The 15,248-nt window shown below is 41.0% G+C and overlaps 1 protein-coding gene across 1 annotated transcript in view; it reads left to right on the top strand.

The window, feature by feature from the left end:
- Window positions 1-275: 275 nt before the first annotated feature.
- ATXN1 (ataxin 1) overlaps window positions 276-15,248 on the top strand; it is a 280,126-nt gene continuing 265,153 nt past the window's right edge. The window contains exons 1-2 of the mRNA XM_077810610.1: window positions 276-414; window positions 5,429-5,549. The gene's annotated coding sequence lies outside the window, so the exon portion shown is untranslated. The remainder of the gene's footprint in view (window positions 415-5,428; window positions 5,550-15,248) is intronic.

The following is a 15,248-nucleotide window of genomic DNA, read 5'->3' as shown; positions in this document are numbered from 1 at the left end:
ATTGCTCTTTTGACTCTGACCTCCCCTTGTTTGGGTTGGTTTTTAAATAAAACACCTTAGGAAAGTAACCCTTGATTGGTTTGTATGTACTAAATAAATGAATATAATAATTTCTAAGACTATTAGAGATTAACCTAAAATTTGTTAGAAAACGTTGGTTGCTTCAGTAGTGATGATGATGATGATAATAAAAAGACAGGATTGGGAACTGTTTCCATGCCATTGAAGATGGGGGAAATTACTGAAGAGTAATAATAGAAAGAAAACAAGTCCGAAGCTGGTTATATAATGTACTATGTGGATAAGAAGAACGACAGGCTATTTTTATTTTGTTTACCGTATGCTGTGCAATAGGGACTCCAAACTGCATCTCTCCCCTGTGATCCTAGACTCCGGATACAATTAGCAAAAATTGTAAGCATTCCTTATTATGTCCAAGAAATAAACATAATGATGTAAATTGTTGTTCCTTATAAATATTCTTTATGCACAAATAGGGAATTGTTAAGGTGGATGACCTTAGTTTTTGAAACATTTTATGTTTCATATGATAAAGAAATACATATTTCATAATGCAGGTTATACTTAATATTTAATGATCATTGTTATATATGTTATGCTGTATTGGTTAGTTACATGTCAGATGTGTTCAGGCATAGCCAGTTACTTTGCTGACATGTTAGGGAAGTCAAGGTCTTTTCATTTTAGCTTCTGATGTAACCTTCAGTTAAGGGAAAATTCAGATTTCATGTTAATATAGCTCTGCTTGTTTGGGTGGTGAAGACAGTTCAGTTTTATAGCTCTGTGGAGCAAGGGTTATGAATGAGGGAGAGATTGTAATTGAGAGTGACAGAAAAAAAATCACACTGTAGTTATTTTTGAGATGCTGCAAGGTATCTTTTAATAGTTATGATTTTATTGTATTGCCCTCCAATTTGTTCATGAAAATGGCCCAATATTTTTCAGGCAGCAATTCTTTTAAATGGATGGCTTTAATCTCATCATCGTTTATGGAAGGCAAAGGTTCATAGGTTCTCTTCAACTCTGCCTGTCTCTCTCTCATCATGTAGATACATGTCAGTGCTATAGGTTTTCAGTGCACTTACTCTAGCCCAGATCAGTCATGTAATTAGATCAGGCTGCCATGGTAACAGACAGTATTCATCGTCCATTCAGGTGTGTTTGTCTTGTGACTGGGCTACCTCAAGTGGCGTATGTACAATATTTATGTTGGACAGATTGTACAACTCACTTCTGTGTCTTCTTGAAGAATATTTAAGCATATTATGACATTTCCTAACCACTGAACTTTTATGAAAGATACTTCTGGGCTGTTACAGCACTGGATTGTCAGATTTTACATGTGTGCAGAGTATGAAAATATATTTAGTTAGCTAATGAAATCATTCTACCAGTTCCACGTGTGTTTATTGTTAATGAATCAACAAATGTTTTGTTAATTTTTAAGTGTCTTTCCCAAGCGTATCTGAAAGCTGCTTCTGCAATCTGTTGCTTTTGATTTGTTGGGTGTTTAACCATTTGACGGCTGAAATCATATGTGTGAAGTTGTGAAAATGTCACCATTAAAAGGGTTAATATTGTAGGCCCCAAACCTGCCATAATCTATGCACGTTGCTTAACTTTATGTGCTCTGACTAGTATAATTTAAGTAATTGATAATTCACATTATCATTATTACTTAACTGATAGTGTATTAAGTTAAGCATGTTCATAATTCTTAGTAGGCTCAGGGCCTTGGATGTGTTTTATTTGGTAAATGAATTTGCATTTTCACCTTGCAAAAACTTAGGGTGTATACAAACTGTAATAAAACCAAATAAAAACCCAAGGCTATTTTATCTGTGACAGACTCAATACTGGATAGTTTGTTTCTGATAATAGTAAGCTGTTTCACATTTGTTTTTATACTACCTTAAAAGATATTTTTTCACCATAGCATACAGTTGAAGGCCTTTTGCGTCAATGTTTATAATGCATTTTTCTCCAATGTAAAAAGTGCACTTGAAGAATATAAAGAGCTTCATGTTGTTTACTGCAATTTAAAAATACATTTAACTGAGGAATATTTTTGTCTTTAATGTCAGTGTTTTGAATACTACACTATACATTAGTCTTTTAAGAAATAATATTTTTTTTAATGGGCCAAATGTGGCTCTCTGTTGTACTGGTGTAAATCTTGAATGATTCCAGTGGGCCACATTCAGAGTAATGGAGCTCAGAATCTGTCCTGTAGTGTGTAACCATGAAGTCTTTATTACACCTTTCTTAGGCAAAACTGCTATTGAGTGGAATGGGAGTTTTGTCTGAGTAAGGACTTCAGAACTCTGCTGGAGGAGCTGAATTCGCCGCTTGCATAAGTGGCTAACATCTCCATTCACGTTTATCCCAGTTACACCAATGGTGAATTTAGACCTGTGGCTTTAATGGCTTGATCTGAGCAGTGACGCCTACCCACAATTCCCAATGGTTCAGTACTCCACACCTCTCAGGATCAGGCCATTAACTATTAGAGCCTAATAGTGTCCAAAAAATATAATAATAAAACAGGCATTTGAATAGCTCTCGTGTTGAAGTACGAGACTGGAGAAGGTAACAAGAGGAGTAATGCCTGTCTGTGGGTCAAATCTTGCACTGCCTGCCAGCTCACAAACCCAGCCGCAGTGTAACTGAGCCTGCAGGTTTCTGTCCGTCTGCCAAGCAGAGGAATTTCTTCTCATGGGGAAGTTCATGAAGAGTTTCTCACTCTCAGTGCAACTCTTTAGTGCACTGGCTGATTTGGGCTTTTCGTTCTTTCGTCCTTTCTTTCTTGGCCTAGGTATGGAGGGGATTAGGAAAATGGGACTGGAGAAAGTCAGATAATCACACAAACTCCTGCTGTTTGTACGATCCCTTGTACTGCATCATGCTTCTTATGCAAATTGCTTGTAATGTGGTTCACAGCACTGCAGAGTAAATATTTTTTAAAATGTGTTATATGAACTTGTGAAAAACAAATTTCCCTTAGGATTTCATTATAAAAAAGCTTGACAAAAATGGTCTGATTTTAAAGGATCTTTAAAAACAGGCCTGAATTTCCTTTGCCTCCAAGGGAAAAAAAATCTTTTTGTAATCTATCCGATAGCTTTGTATCATCTTAATATTTTTGTAAAATAGACTGTTAAATGCAGTCAATTGAAAAGCAGCTAATTACTTGAAATATGAAAATAGTTTATATTAATAATATATCTAGAGAATCAAAACTCAGGACCTGATCCTCCTCCCACTGAAATTCAATGGCAAAACCCTTATTAACTTCAAAGGGCGCAGTAGTAACCCACTCTTTTTTGTATTGCCATTCATATAGTATAATGCTTTTGCTGTGGTCTACAAATAGGAGGGGAGTGCAGTAACAAGGTGTATTTTGGTTTCAAAAATGTATATAAAAATTGCATATGTGGTCTGAAGTGTACCCTGGTTTCAACCGTAGTTTAGAATACGAGACAGCCCACTATGAGGCTGTTAGCTGATCATACAGGTTTTTGAGTGATTAACTGTTGTGGAACATCGTTCAGGTACAGTTCATGCAACTTAATCAGTTCACAGAATGGTTTTAGCTGGAGTCCTCTGCTGAGGCTGCTATAACTAGGTCTACTTTAGCAAATCAAAATGTAATAACCATAACAAACAGAAGTATAGCAGGCTCAATACAGGTAAGTATGTCAGACCGAAGAAATGGTGTGCTCTATGCCAGTGAATTTTGCTAAGAAATTTAATACACTAAGCTTTTAGATCTGAAAATATTGACTGGGTCATTTAATTTTACCTTATGCAGAACTTTGAGTGAGACAAATTAGTATATTTATCTTTGGACAGGGAGAACAAACACACAAAATGTTTTTGGGCTCTGGCACGTAACATATATTCAAAAGTCCCACATTTTAAAAAATGTGGGGGAAAAAAGTTTAAGGTGATAAGATTTTGATTTAGCTGATATACAAAATAAGTATATATATATATTTAATTTTAACAACTCTGCAGACAAAGGTGTATTTGGAAGTTACAGAAACTGGACAAGTAACTCTGGTTTCTTCTCGAGCTTAGTGTATTTGTTATTCAGCTATTACTTTACTATATTTTCTCCTACAACTATATTGTGCGTTAGTTTGTAGTCTACTAACTATGAATAGCTATGTGCATGAATGTATTTATTGGACCCAATCCAGAAAAACACTTTAGCACATGCTTAAATCCTGCAAGTGCTTTGCTGAATAAGGATGGATTTAAGTACTGGCATAAAGTTAAACTTGTGCATAAATCCTTGGATGAGCAGGGGCCATAAGCATGCTTACAAACTCAAACACAAAACTGCCTCACGATCGAGGAATAGTAGTCCTGCTAAAGAGTGACAAAAATTTTTTGGTGAGGTTCCAAGTGAAAAAGCAAAACATATTTTGTTTGATATGTGATGTCAGCAGAATTGTGATGCTGGCTCCCTGTAATTTTTAATGATTAAAAATATAGAATTAGAAAAATATTGCTGTCATAGTATACTTTCTGTTTACATTATCTGGGAATTTGCAGTAAAATGCATTAATTCCAGCATGCCAGGATTAAGACGATAGAACTGGGGAAGTGCCACAAAATCTAACACTTTTTTTTTATCAAGATCCCCTTAATATGGTTTGCTTTTTGGATAATGCCTCTCAAAGAAATTGTGTTCTGCTGCCAGTGAAGACTGTCACCACACTCACTTATGTTTTCTAAACTCACCAATATCACATTTTGGAAAGCACATACAGACAGAGTAAATGGGCTGTGCTTTCTGCCACATGTGTATGGTGCTGAGGAACTGACTCCTTAGCCCCAGCCTACAGGAGACAGTGCACATCTATGTCATGGTTGCTGGGAGGAAGAGTGGCCAAGGGCGCCCACGTACAAACACACACAAGAATGGGCACACATGTGAGTGCACATCTGTAGTAATTTCAGCTACATTGTGCATGAATGACTTGTCTTTTTGGACATTCATGAAATGTAGATATTTTTTTGTTTCATGAGGTTGTACTACTGAGCCAGTAAAGATCATAAATGTCCCCGATAGGCTGAAGCTAGTGTAAGATGTAAACAGTACGCTTACCAATGTGCTTTTTGAGTACAGGCTTGTTCTGAGCCCTAGTTTTCACTCTAGTTGTGTCACTTGTTGGAAGTGAATTGCCATCCTTCTGTAGCTCAGACTCAGACACAACTCTGTAATCTTTTGATGTTATTGACCCTCAGTATTATGAATGATTCTGCTTTGGATAGAACCACTCACAATCTTCACAGGAATATTTTGGCCCTTGTATGGCCACTGCTAAGTTGGTTGGTTTTTAACTGATATTGTTTTTTTCATTTTGGTTTTCATCTCCCTCTGCTTCTGGATGAACAGTCACATTGCAGGCGAAGCCAGATGAGGAAGCAGTTTAAGCTGTGAATTTCTTCTTCACCCCCATAGAACAGTGACGACCATAATTTTTATCTTCACCATAGAGAGATGCTTTGTAAACAAGGTGAGGATTTAATGCTTTTTATTTCTCTCATGAGTATACACACTTTTGGCAAACCTTGACACCTTAAAATGTTTTTATAATTCATTTGACACAAAATTATTCTACCTCAACATGACCAGGAATGGGAGTGCTTTATAAATAAATAACAACGATTATGGTATTACCCAAGTCAGCAAATCATATTACCTGTGTCTCAAATCTCTGTCTTGTAGGATGCTGCGTTGCAGATCAGTGGTTCTTATGCTCACCTTAGGTCAAAATGTGTTTGGTTACTAAAAGATTATGAGATGTATAAAAAGTTTTCATCCTTTGAGCTTTGTCATAAACTGCCATGCATAAAATAATAGAAATCCATCCTCTTGCCTATTATTGTCAATTTTTGTTTTGTTGTTGTGGGTTGTGTTGCTTGCAGACTCTTTGCCTTTTTCAACTTCCTGATTTCCTCCTGTGTAGAAAGCCTTTTTTGGCATGCGGATTTTCCGTTAAAGCCAGGGGCGGATTTAGGAGCAGGCGACTGCCTGGAGTGCAGGGCTTGAGGGATGCTAGGCTCAGGGTGGTGTAAGATATTCAAAAGTTTAACAAATGGAGGGGTGGGGGAAGGTGGAGCGGCGGCATGCCGAAGACACTCCTTGCCTGGGGTGCATTTGGTCTAGGGTTGGCCCTGCTTAAAACCGTGGATAACCAGTCACTGGTGACATACCTAAGTCTTTCTTTTACTCTGATTTAAGCAGTGTTGTCAGCTCTTATGATTTTATTGCAAGTCTTGTGATTCTCGGTGATTTGCTTATATCCCCAGGTTCTGCAGTGATGTGATTACAGGACAATCTCAGCTTTTTTTCCTTTTCTCCGTTACGCGCCGCCCCCCCCCCCGCCCCCCCCGTACCTCATGTGTCTGTATCTTGTATGTTTGTAAGTTTGTGGAGAAGAGCTTGAAAATGTGTTGAGCCTTTAGGGGTCAATCAGACTGCATATAAAAAGAACCCAAATGTTCTTATTTATTTGAGTCTCATGGTTTTTAAGCCTGTCTCATGGCTCTGACTCATGATTTTTAAGTACTTAGGATTGGCTATCCTGCTAATGGTAACAAAAATATAAAGGTTGCAGAAAGAAAATAGGCTGTTCTTTTAAATAATATGGCAAATACAGCTGGGGAATTAGATTCAGAAACTGAAAGTACATTTTTTGTTTTTATTTAAGCCAGAAAACTGAGTTACTCTAGTATTTTGTTGATGAAAAGCTGTTCAGAAAGTCTCTGTAGTGGAATAACTTTTTCATGTATACAGTATGTCATAGTGAAGTGTGCAGTACATAAATTTACATTTTATTGTGACTGCAGGATGGGGTATTGTTCTTTTAAAGGGAAGTAGTCTAAGCGTGTAGTTGCATGTAAAGACACGCCTCTTATGGTCTACACTAATCATCTAGAATGGAGGGGCAGGTTGAAATTGCCATATAAAGCACCCTAACATATTTTCACCCTTCAGTTTCAGAAAATTTTCTTGATAGCAGATGTTGACTTAGAGATCAGGTGGAACAAATCTTTTTGTCAAGGCGTTAACATTTCCAAGAGCTCTGCATTTGTCCAGAATTAGCTCAGGTTTTGTAAAATTGTTTTTGTTTACAGAAATTATTACACAGAAAGGCTCGTAACTAATAGCTAGAGGAAGAAATGCTTTATAGCATATTAATCAAATTTAAGTATCTTCTGAATGCCCACATTGTATTACCCATAATGTATTGCTAAGTCACCTTGAATATTCTAGCAGCTGATATTTCCTGAGATTGCATTAAAAACAATGTCATAAATATTAAGTAAACATTTTGCATAAAGATAACCTTGTTATGTCCAGTACAATTGATTGTTAGCCATCGGCATAATACTGCTTTCTTTGTACACAGAATGCTTAAGGTCGTCTTAATGGACCTTAGACCAAGTATGTTTTTGTTGTTAAAATACAGTGGGTTTATTTTTTCAGTCACATCAGTTTTACATTGGTGTAACTCCACTGTCTTCAGCGCTTACTCCTGATTTACTCCAGAGTGAGATCAAAATCAAGCCCAATTTGTATCAGAGTAAATAATGTAAAGGTTGTCTAGATGGTCACTGGCTGGTTACAGACATTATCCTTGACATTTGATTTAACAGGGATGCCCAGAGTTGCAACTGATGGAATGTGACCCGTGGAGTTCTGTAGTGTGGTTAGTAGCCACAGGGCAAGTTGCACAGGTCAAAGATGGAACAGAGATGGTATGCTGAGACCATAGCCCTCTCCTATTGTAGTATTTTACCAAGGAGGAGGATGGCTGCAGTCTGCTCCACTAAATGCAAACTAGGTGGCTTATGACATGTTCTTTTTGTGTCCCTCATATGGACAAAATATTGGGCACCTTTCATTTAACACACATAAGATCAAATTCTGAAGTCCTTACTTAAGGTGTAATTCTACAAACACAGGCAACTTTCCTCACATAAATAATACCATTTACTGCAGCAAATACAGTAGTAAAGTAACTCGTTTAAGAATTTGTAGGAACAAGCCTTTAGTGTTTACTGTTCTTATTAGGTAAAACTCACACTGACTTTAATAATAATTTTGCCTGAATAAAGACCTCAAGATGAGTAAAAAGGTTATTTAAAATAGCTTTTTTTAACCCTGACTTTGATTAATTTTGGCCCAAACTAAAAAACATAGGGAGAGTTAGTGTTTGTTTGTTCAGAGCATGCATTGCCTCCTTTCAGGTAGGCAAATTACTCTGTTTCCTTTTAAACAGTTGTGTTAAGAGAATTTTGTTTGAAATACTGGACATTTTAACAATTAGATTTCCTTTTAATCTTTTCCACTGTTCAATTCATGTGATATCTATTAGTCATATTGTGACATCTAGTTGACTCTGTAGCAACTGTCCCACTTGTAGCAATCCATTTACTGTACTTTCTGAAGTTTCATTAACTATGGGTATACATTGCTTAACATGGTATCCCTTTTATGTAAGATGTAATCAGCTGGTTTTAAATGTGGTGTGTTTCTAACGTATGCTGAACACTCATTTGCAGCTTGTTTATAGACAGGAGATATATATATAAAAAATATCATTTTTAGTTAAAGGAGAATGATGTGATTTGTCTGTATGGGGAAGTTATTAATGCCCCCTGCTGGCCATTTGAGAGTGCAGAGTTGGTGTTTCTTCTACTGGCTGGTTCTGCTTTTTCTTTTTACATGTGAAGGCCTGTAGTGGTGGGAGGACTAACAGACGGTGGTGGTGATTTTGACTGAGCTAAGAGTACCAGAAAAATGAAGATGGATTTGAACTAGGTATAATTGGATAATAATTAGAAATCGCATTTAATTTTTTAATTGCTTGTTTTGTATTTAAGTGTGGGAGTAAATTTAACGTACATGAAAATGAAGAACTAACAGTGTAGACTGGCATCACACAGGGAAGTGCTTTGCAGTCTTCTCCACACAACTCCATACCTCTGCTCTATCATTCCTAGGTCTTTCCTGAACAGAGATTGCCGGTCTCATACCAAATTGTATGAAGGTTTTCTGATGTAGATACACTGAGTTGAGTTTTGTGATGTGCTTAAGATGGGAACGCTAAAGTTGTGTTCTCTTGTCACATAAGCCAGGATTTGAGCCATGGTTCAGGGTTCCTGCTTCTACTTTAAAAAGATGTTTTTCAATGTCACTTTTTTAACGGAATATGAGAGAGAAGTTTTGACCATGACTTTAAGAATTGAAAGTGCTCTTTTGAAAAATAAAAATCAGTGTAACATAAATAGCTTTGTATAAACCAGGTTTAAAAGGACATTGTCAACTTACATGTAGCCCCAAATATAAATTGTAAAAGGTTTAATAAAACCAAAGATGAATAGAAATGCTTCTTTAGTTTGAAATTCCACATAAACATTTCCTTGCCCTGGTTGGCTTATCAACATTGCAGCATTAAGAACCCGAGAGTGAAACTGTCTTCACTGATTTTATTTTTCTAATCTGAAAGATAAGAAAAAAGTAATAAAACAGCATAAATAACGAACAAATCGCAATTTAAAAAACTTTCACTTTTAACCATATAAGGTTTAGTAGTAACATAAGTAACTAAATGTGTGTGCCACAAAGCAAGGCGCCTGATTCTTCACTGTCTTATACCTTGTAAGTGTATTTGCACCTGTGCAAAGTGAGTAGGAAAACACTACCGTTCTGATTTGATGATGTTTTTTACTCACTTTGCACTGATGAGAATGACTGCACAAGGTGCAAGGCCGTGGAGAAGCATCTGGCTCATCATTTTTAAATGACTGGAAAAAAACGCTTCTCTCACCTCAGAGAGGTGTTAGGGCAGAATACGTTTTACTGTGCAATTGAACCTTTTTCATTTTTAGGACCAAAGTGTCAGAGGTGGTCTCTGACTGTGCACACCGGCACCACCCATGTGTACACCCTCGTCCGTTCGTGTGTGTGTAGGTTGTGTAACTGCGTATTACTGGATTTCCACGTGCACGCACCTTGAGGGTGTGTGTCTTCATGGCAGAGTTAGCCTGGGTGATGACATCCGGGTATGAGCATACAGGTCAGCCTAGGCCGGTGTGAGCAGCCATACCCGTGTTACTGTGTCGTCACTGATGGTGCAGACATCCATGTGTGTCGCTAGAGCCTCTGGGAACTTATTCCGTGGCTGACTGTGCTGCAATATGCTAAGCTGCTCCAGGATTGTTTCCCAGTGAATTGTGGGAGAACCTGTCTCTCCTTCTGGGCACACAGGGAAATTGTGGGAAGACAATGAAGGACTATCAGCACTTGAATGGTTTAGCCTGCATCCTCACTGCAAAGTGGGTGGATTACCAGCCTGAGTGAGAGCAGAACCTGGGCTCTAACTAATACTCCCAGATGGCTCAGGAGAGAAGTTTTTGTGTGTGGATGGATGGGGTGTTGGGGCCACTAGCTGGGTAAAACCCCAGGCTAACTCAGTAGTGAAGTTACTCTAAGACAGTGTTTTCCAAATAGTAGGTTCTGACCCACTAGCCGGTCATGGGAAAGGCCTAGGTGGGTGGAATGTGCCTGGCAATGGCAAGCTGCCCTGTCCTCCCTCTTCGTAACAGTCGTGTAGAGGCTGTGTTATTTAGGGTGTGGTGGATCTGACTGGTCACCTGTTTTGGGGTCAGGAACAAATTTTTCCTGTTCGACCAAATTGGCGGAGTTTTTTCGCCATTGTCGGAGCATCATGGAGGCGCAACTGGGTTGTAAGTGATAGGACTTGAAAGTTTAACACTGGGAAAGGTAACACTGTCTAGCTCAGTGGTTTTCAAACTGCGGGTCACAACCCAGTACTAGGTTGTGGAATGTAAGGCACTGGGTCGTGGTGGCTCTGGTCAGCACTGCCGACTGGGCTGTTAAAAGTCCCATCAGCTAGCTAAGGCAGGCTAGTTCCTACCTGTTCTGACACTGTGATGCGCCCCAGAAGTGACCAGCAGCAGGTCTGGCTCCTAGGCGGGGGGGCCATGAGGCTCTGTGCGCTGCCCGCGCCCCGAGCACTGTCTCCGCACTCCCACTGGCTGGTTCCCAGCCAATGGGAGATATGGGGAGAGTGTCTGCGGGTGAGAGCTGCGTGGAGCCTGTTGCCCATGTCTGCCTAGGAGCTGCACCTGCTGCTGGTCGCTTCCAGGGCGCAGCATGGTCCACGGTGCCAGAACAGGCAGGAAGCCTGCTTTAGCAATCCTGCTGAGCCGCTCACTGGGAGCCGCCCGAGGTAAGCCCGCTCCCCAATCCCCTGTCCCAGCCCTGAGCCCCCCCCAAACCCGGAGCCCTTTCCTGCACCCCAAACCCATCATCCCAGGCCACAGCCCGGAGTCCTGATCCCTTCCTGCACCCCGGCCCCCTCCCACACCCTAAACCAGAGGTTGGCAAACTACGGCTCGCAGGCCACATCCGGCCCATGGGACCATCCTGCCCGGCCCCTGAGCTCCTGTCCAGGGAGGCTAGCCCCTGGCCCCTCTCCCGCAGTGCGGCTTGTACCTGCCCACCTCCCAGGCTTTCCAAAAAGCCTGTCCTGCTGCTCTGAGCAGCATGGTAAGGGGGGCGGGGGTTGGATAAAGGGCAGGAGGTCCCGGGGGTCAGTCAGGGGACAGCGGGCTGTTGGGTGGGGCGGAGGTTCAGGTGGGGCATTCAGGAGACAGGGAGCAGCGTGGGCTGGATAGGGGGTGGGGTCCTGGGGGGGAAAGGGAGCGGGGGCGTTGGGTGGGGTCCTGGGGGGGACAGTTAGGGATGGGGGTCCCGGGAGGGGGCGGTCAGGGGACAAGGAGTGGGGCGGGTTGGATGGGTTGGGAGTTCAGGGGGGCCTGTCAGGGGGTGGGGGTGTGGATAGGGGTCAGGGCAGTCAGAGGACAGGGAGTGGGTGGGTTGGATGGGGGGCGGTTAGGGGTGGGGGGCAATCGGGACAAGGAGTGGGAAGTGGGAGGGGGTTCTGAGGGGGGTAGTTGGATGGGTCGGAGGTTCTGAGGGGGGTAGTCAGTGGGCAGGAAGTGTGGGGGGGCAGTCAGGGGACAAGGAGCAGGGGGGGTTGGATGGGTTGGGGGTTCTGAGCGGGACAGTTGGGGCGGGAAGTGGGAGGGGGCGGATAGGTGGCGGGGGCCAGGCTGTTCGCTGAGGCACAGCCTTCCTTTCCCAGCCCTCCATACCGTTTTGCAACCCCGATGTGGCCCTCGGGCTAAAAAGTTTGCCCACCCCTGCCCTAAACCCCTCATTCCTGGCCCCTCCCCACAACCCTCACCCTTGCACCCCAACCCTCTGCCCCCACCCGAGCCCCTCCCGCACCCCAAACCCTCATCCCCAGCTCCTTTGGGTCACGGGCATCAACAATTTTCTTCAATTGGGTCGCCAGAAATTTTTTTGAAAACCCACTGGTCTAGCTTGTTGCATCTCGCGGCTGGTGTCCAGTGCGGATAAGTAAAGTCCCATGGAACTCTTCCTATTTTTTGTAACGTTTTGTTTTATTTTGGGGGGAATGCATATTCTTTTGTTTTATCCATTTTATCCACTTGCTGGGGGTGGGGTTGAGCCCTGGCCCCAGCGGCGTGGGGGAGTCTGGGGGTGGGATCAGGTCCTGGGAGGGGTGAGGTTACAGAGTGAGCTTGCCCCGCAGCGGTGGCTACTGAGTGAAACCTGAGCAGTGGTGCGAGTCCCATGTGCTTTGTAACACCTGGAGCAGGGAACTAGGCCCAACCCCAAGGGACAGGAGCTGCTGCTGCTGCTGGGTGATTTTGTTGTTGTTTTATTTCATATTATTTTGCATTTGTGAAAAACTTGGGGCTCTATGGTTAAGGCTAAAAAGGATCAACCGGCTGAGGTAAATGGGTCCTGGGATTTCACTGGTGGACCACTTGTTTACAGGAGAAGAGGAGACCTGAAATCCTCTCGCTCTGAGGTTCCTCCTTGGTACATCTGCCATCCCGTTTTAAAGAGGACTAAATCAAACCGCATTAATGAACTAATAATCTGTGTCAGCAGGATGCACAGGGCCAGTTAGTGTGTGGCGGGCAGGTGTGGGATAGAGTCAGACCCCTTGCTGCGAACCAGATGTTTCTGTAGACAAGCCTGTAGTGTGTAGCACCACGTTTTAGAATGCAGTAGTGAATGTCATAATAATAACACGTTTTTGTTTGCTAGTCATCCATGCGCTAGGGCCTTTGTATTTCTGTGTATTTACATATTCTTGTGAATGTAAACACTTGAATCAACTTTTAGGAAGAAACATGGTTACAAAAAACTACAAATATAATTCCTGTTTGCCATGCTCAGTTTGTTTCTACCAATGAATATTTTCCCAGTGGTGCTGTTCCTTGTCAGTGTCACATCCTAGCAGCCCAGTAGGGAGTGCTTTTTCAAATTAATGTGATAGAAAAAGGGTTTCTCCTCTTCCATAATGCCTGTGCACATCACCTCTCTGGTACTGTACTGTATGCATAGCCTTCCCCAGGTAACAGCTGGCAGATCCAGCACAGTTAGAAATTTCATTGTATGCATGAACAATCCTTCTCCCCCCCTCCCCCCTCCAATACATTAAAACAGATCTTAGTGGATTATTGCACTAAACAGAATTTCATGTTTATTTTCAATGTGCTGCTGGTGGTTAAAAAGCCCCATAGCTCTATAACATGGAATGCATTTTTATTTACAGCTTAGTAGGCCCTACCTCTGACATATGACTGGCAGGGAAGCCCCTCCCTTTGATAGTTGTATGTCATCTGCTTCAGAGAACTAATTACTTGGCAATTCCCATTTGATAATTCCCTCTTTATTTTCTGATGAGTTACTTAACGGTGATGGGCTTGTTGAGCAGAATACTGTGTTTAATCCATGCTTCAGAAAAGACAGTGTGACTAGGGTTATCTTTGTTTTCTAAATGCAGCTTTTCCATAGGAACATTGAAACCACAGTAAAACACGTTAACAGTTCACAGTTAATGGTAGGCTTAGTAGTGAATGATGTATGGTATTTTCCAAAAATAAAGTAGGGATTTTATTTTACTATTGCACTTGTATTTTAAACATAAGGTCTGAATGAAACAGAATCCTAGAAGGATGTTAAAAATAATTTCTCATGAAAACGTGTCTCTTTGCATCACAATTCTGCAAACCTTCTCCGCTCATATAATTTTTTACAGAATCTTATTCTTAAAAAAACAAGAAATACCCATCTTTTACATTGTCTAATATTTATTTTACATTTCAGTGTGTTCTATTTAGTCATTATAACATTGTTCAAAATAAGTGATATTTAAGGAAAAATATCACTTTGTTTTCTCGATTTTTACCTTTTACATTCCATTGGTGTGGTGGTCACAACAACACCCATTTCTGGCTGAGGAATGCTTTGTAACTGTTCAGCGCCCTCATTTCTAACTACAATATTGCACTGTTCCCTGAGGGTACACAAGTCCAGCAGTGCTTAGATACAGCACTGTGTCTGGGGATATATACTGACCTTAGTCTGTATGTGAAGTCCCTGGTAAGGTCAAAGTGAGTTTCAGAAACCCATTCATATCTTTCTGTGAAATTCCTTCATCTAGGGCCTGATCCTGTGCTGTTAAATTCAGTGGGAGTGTTAACACTGACTTCAGTAGGGGCAGGATTGGGGCTGTGCATTAACTTTAGTGAATGCCATTGCCCCATGCTTTTTGATACCACAAGATTTGTTTTTGCTGATCTGACCAGAGAAGCTGAGAATCAGGCTATTTTTCTTGTAGTTTAGCAGGAAGTATTGTATTCTGTGTGTTAGCTTGCATGATATTGCATCATCTGACTTGCTGATTTATTATAAGTTCGTAAGGATCCCTCCTGCCCAGTCATTGCAAGTATTGTCACAGATTTAGTTAATCTATGAGAAAAATGAATTAGAACATACTACTTTGCTGATGTTTTTGTGGAATTAGTGATTTTACAAATTTGTAAGGTTTATAACATGTAGAATTCCAAACAGATCAATCCACTTTAAATGTGTTAATAAAGTTTCCCCTGCAAAGGAATATTAATTAAGTTGATTAAAGGTGGCTTGAAGTATATAATAATAATGCAATTATTTTTCCTGTGACTCTGAAATGTTGTTTCTGATTTTCAGCAGAGGGGAACTATCAAGTATAGTAGTTTGACTTTTTTTTTTTTTTACACAAACTTCCTATTAAATGTTTTGCTGTCTTAAATAG

The sequence above is a fragment of the Eretmochelys imbricata genome, chromosome 2 (assembly GCF_965152235.1).
Source record: "Eretmochelys imbricata isolate rEreImb1 chromosome 2, rEreImb1.hap1, whole genome shotgun sequence".
Taxonomy (NCBI): domain Eukaryota; kingdom Metazoa; phylum Chordata; order Testudines; family Cheloniidae; genus Eretmochelys; species Eretmochelys imbricata.
The sequence above is the reverse complement of the archived record's forward strand: the minus strand, read 5'-3'. Positions and strand labels throughout refer to the sequence as shown.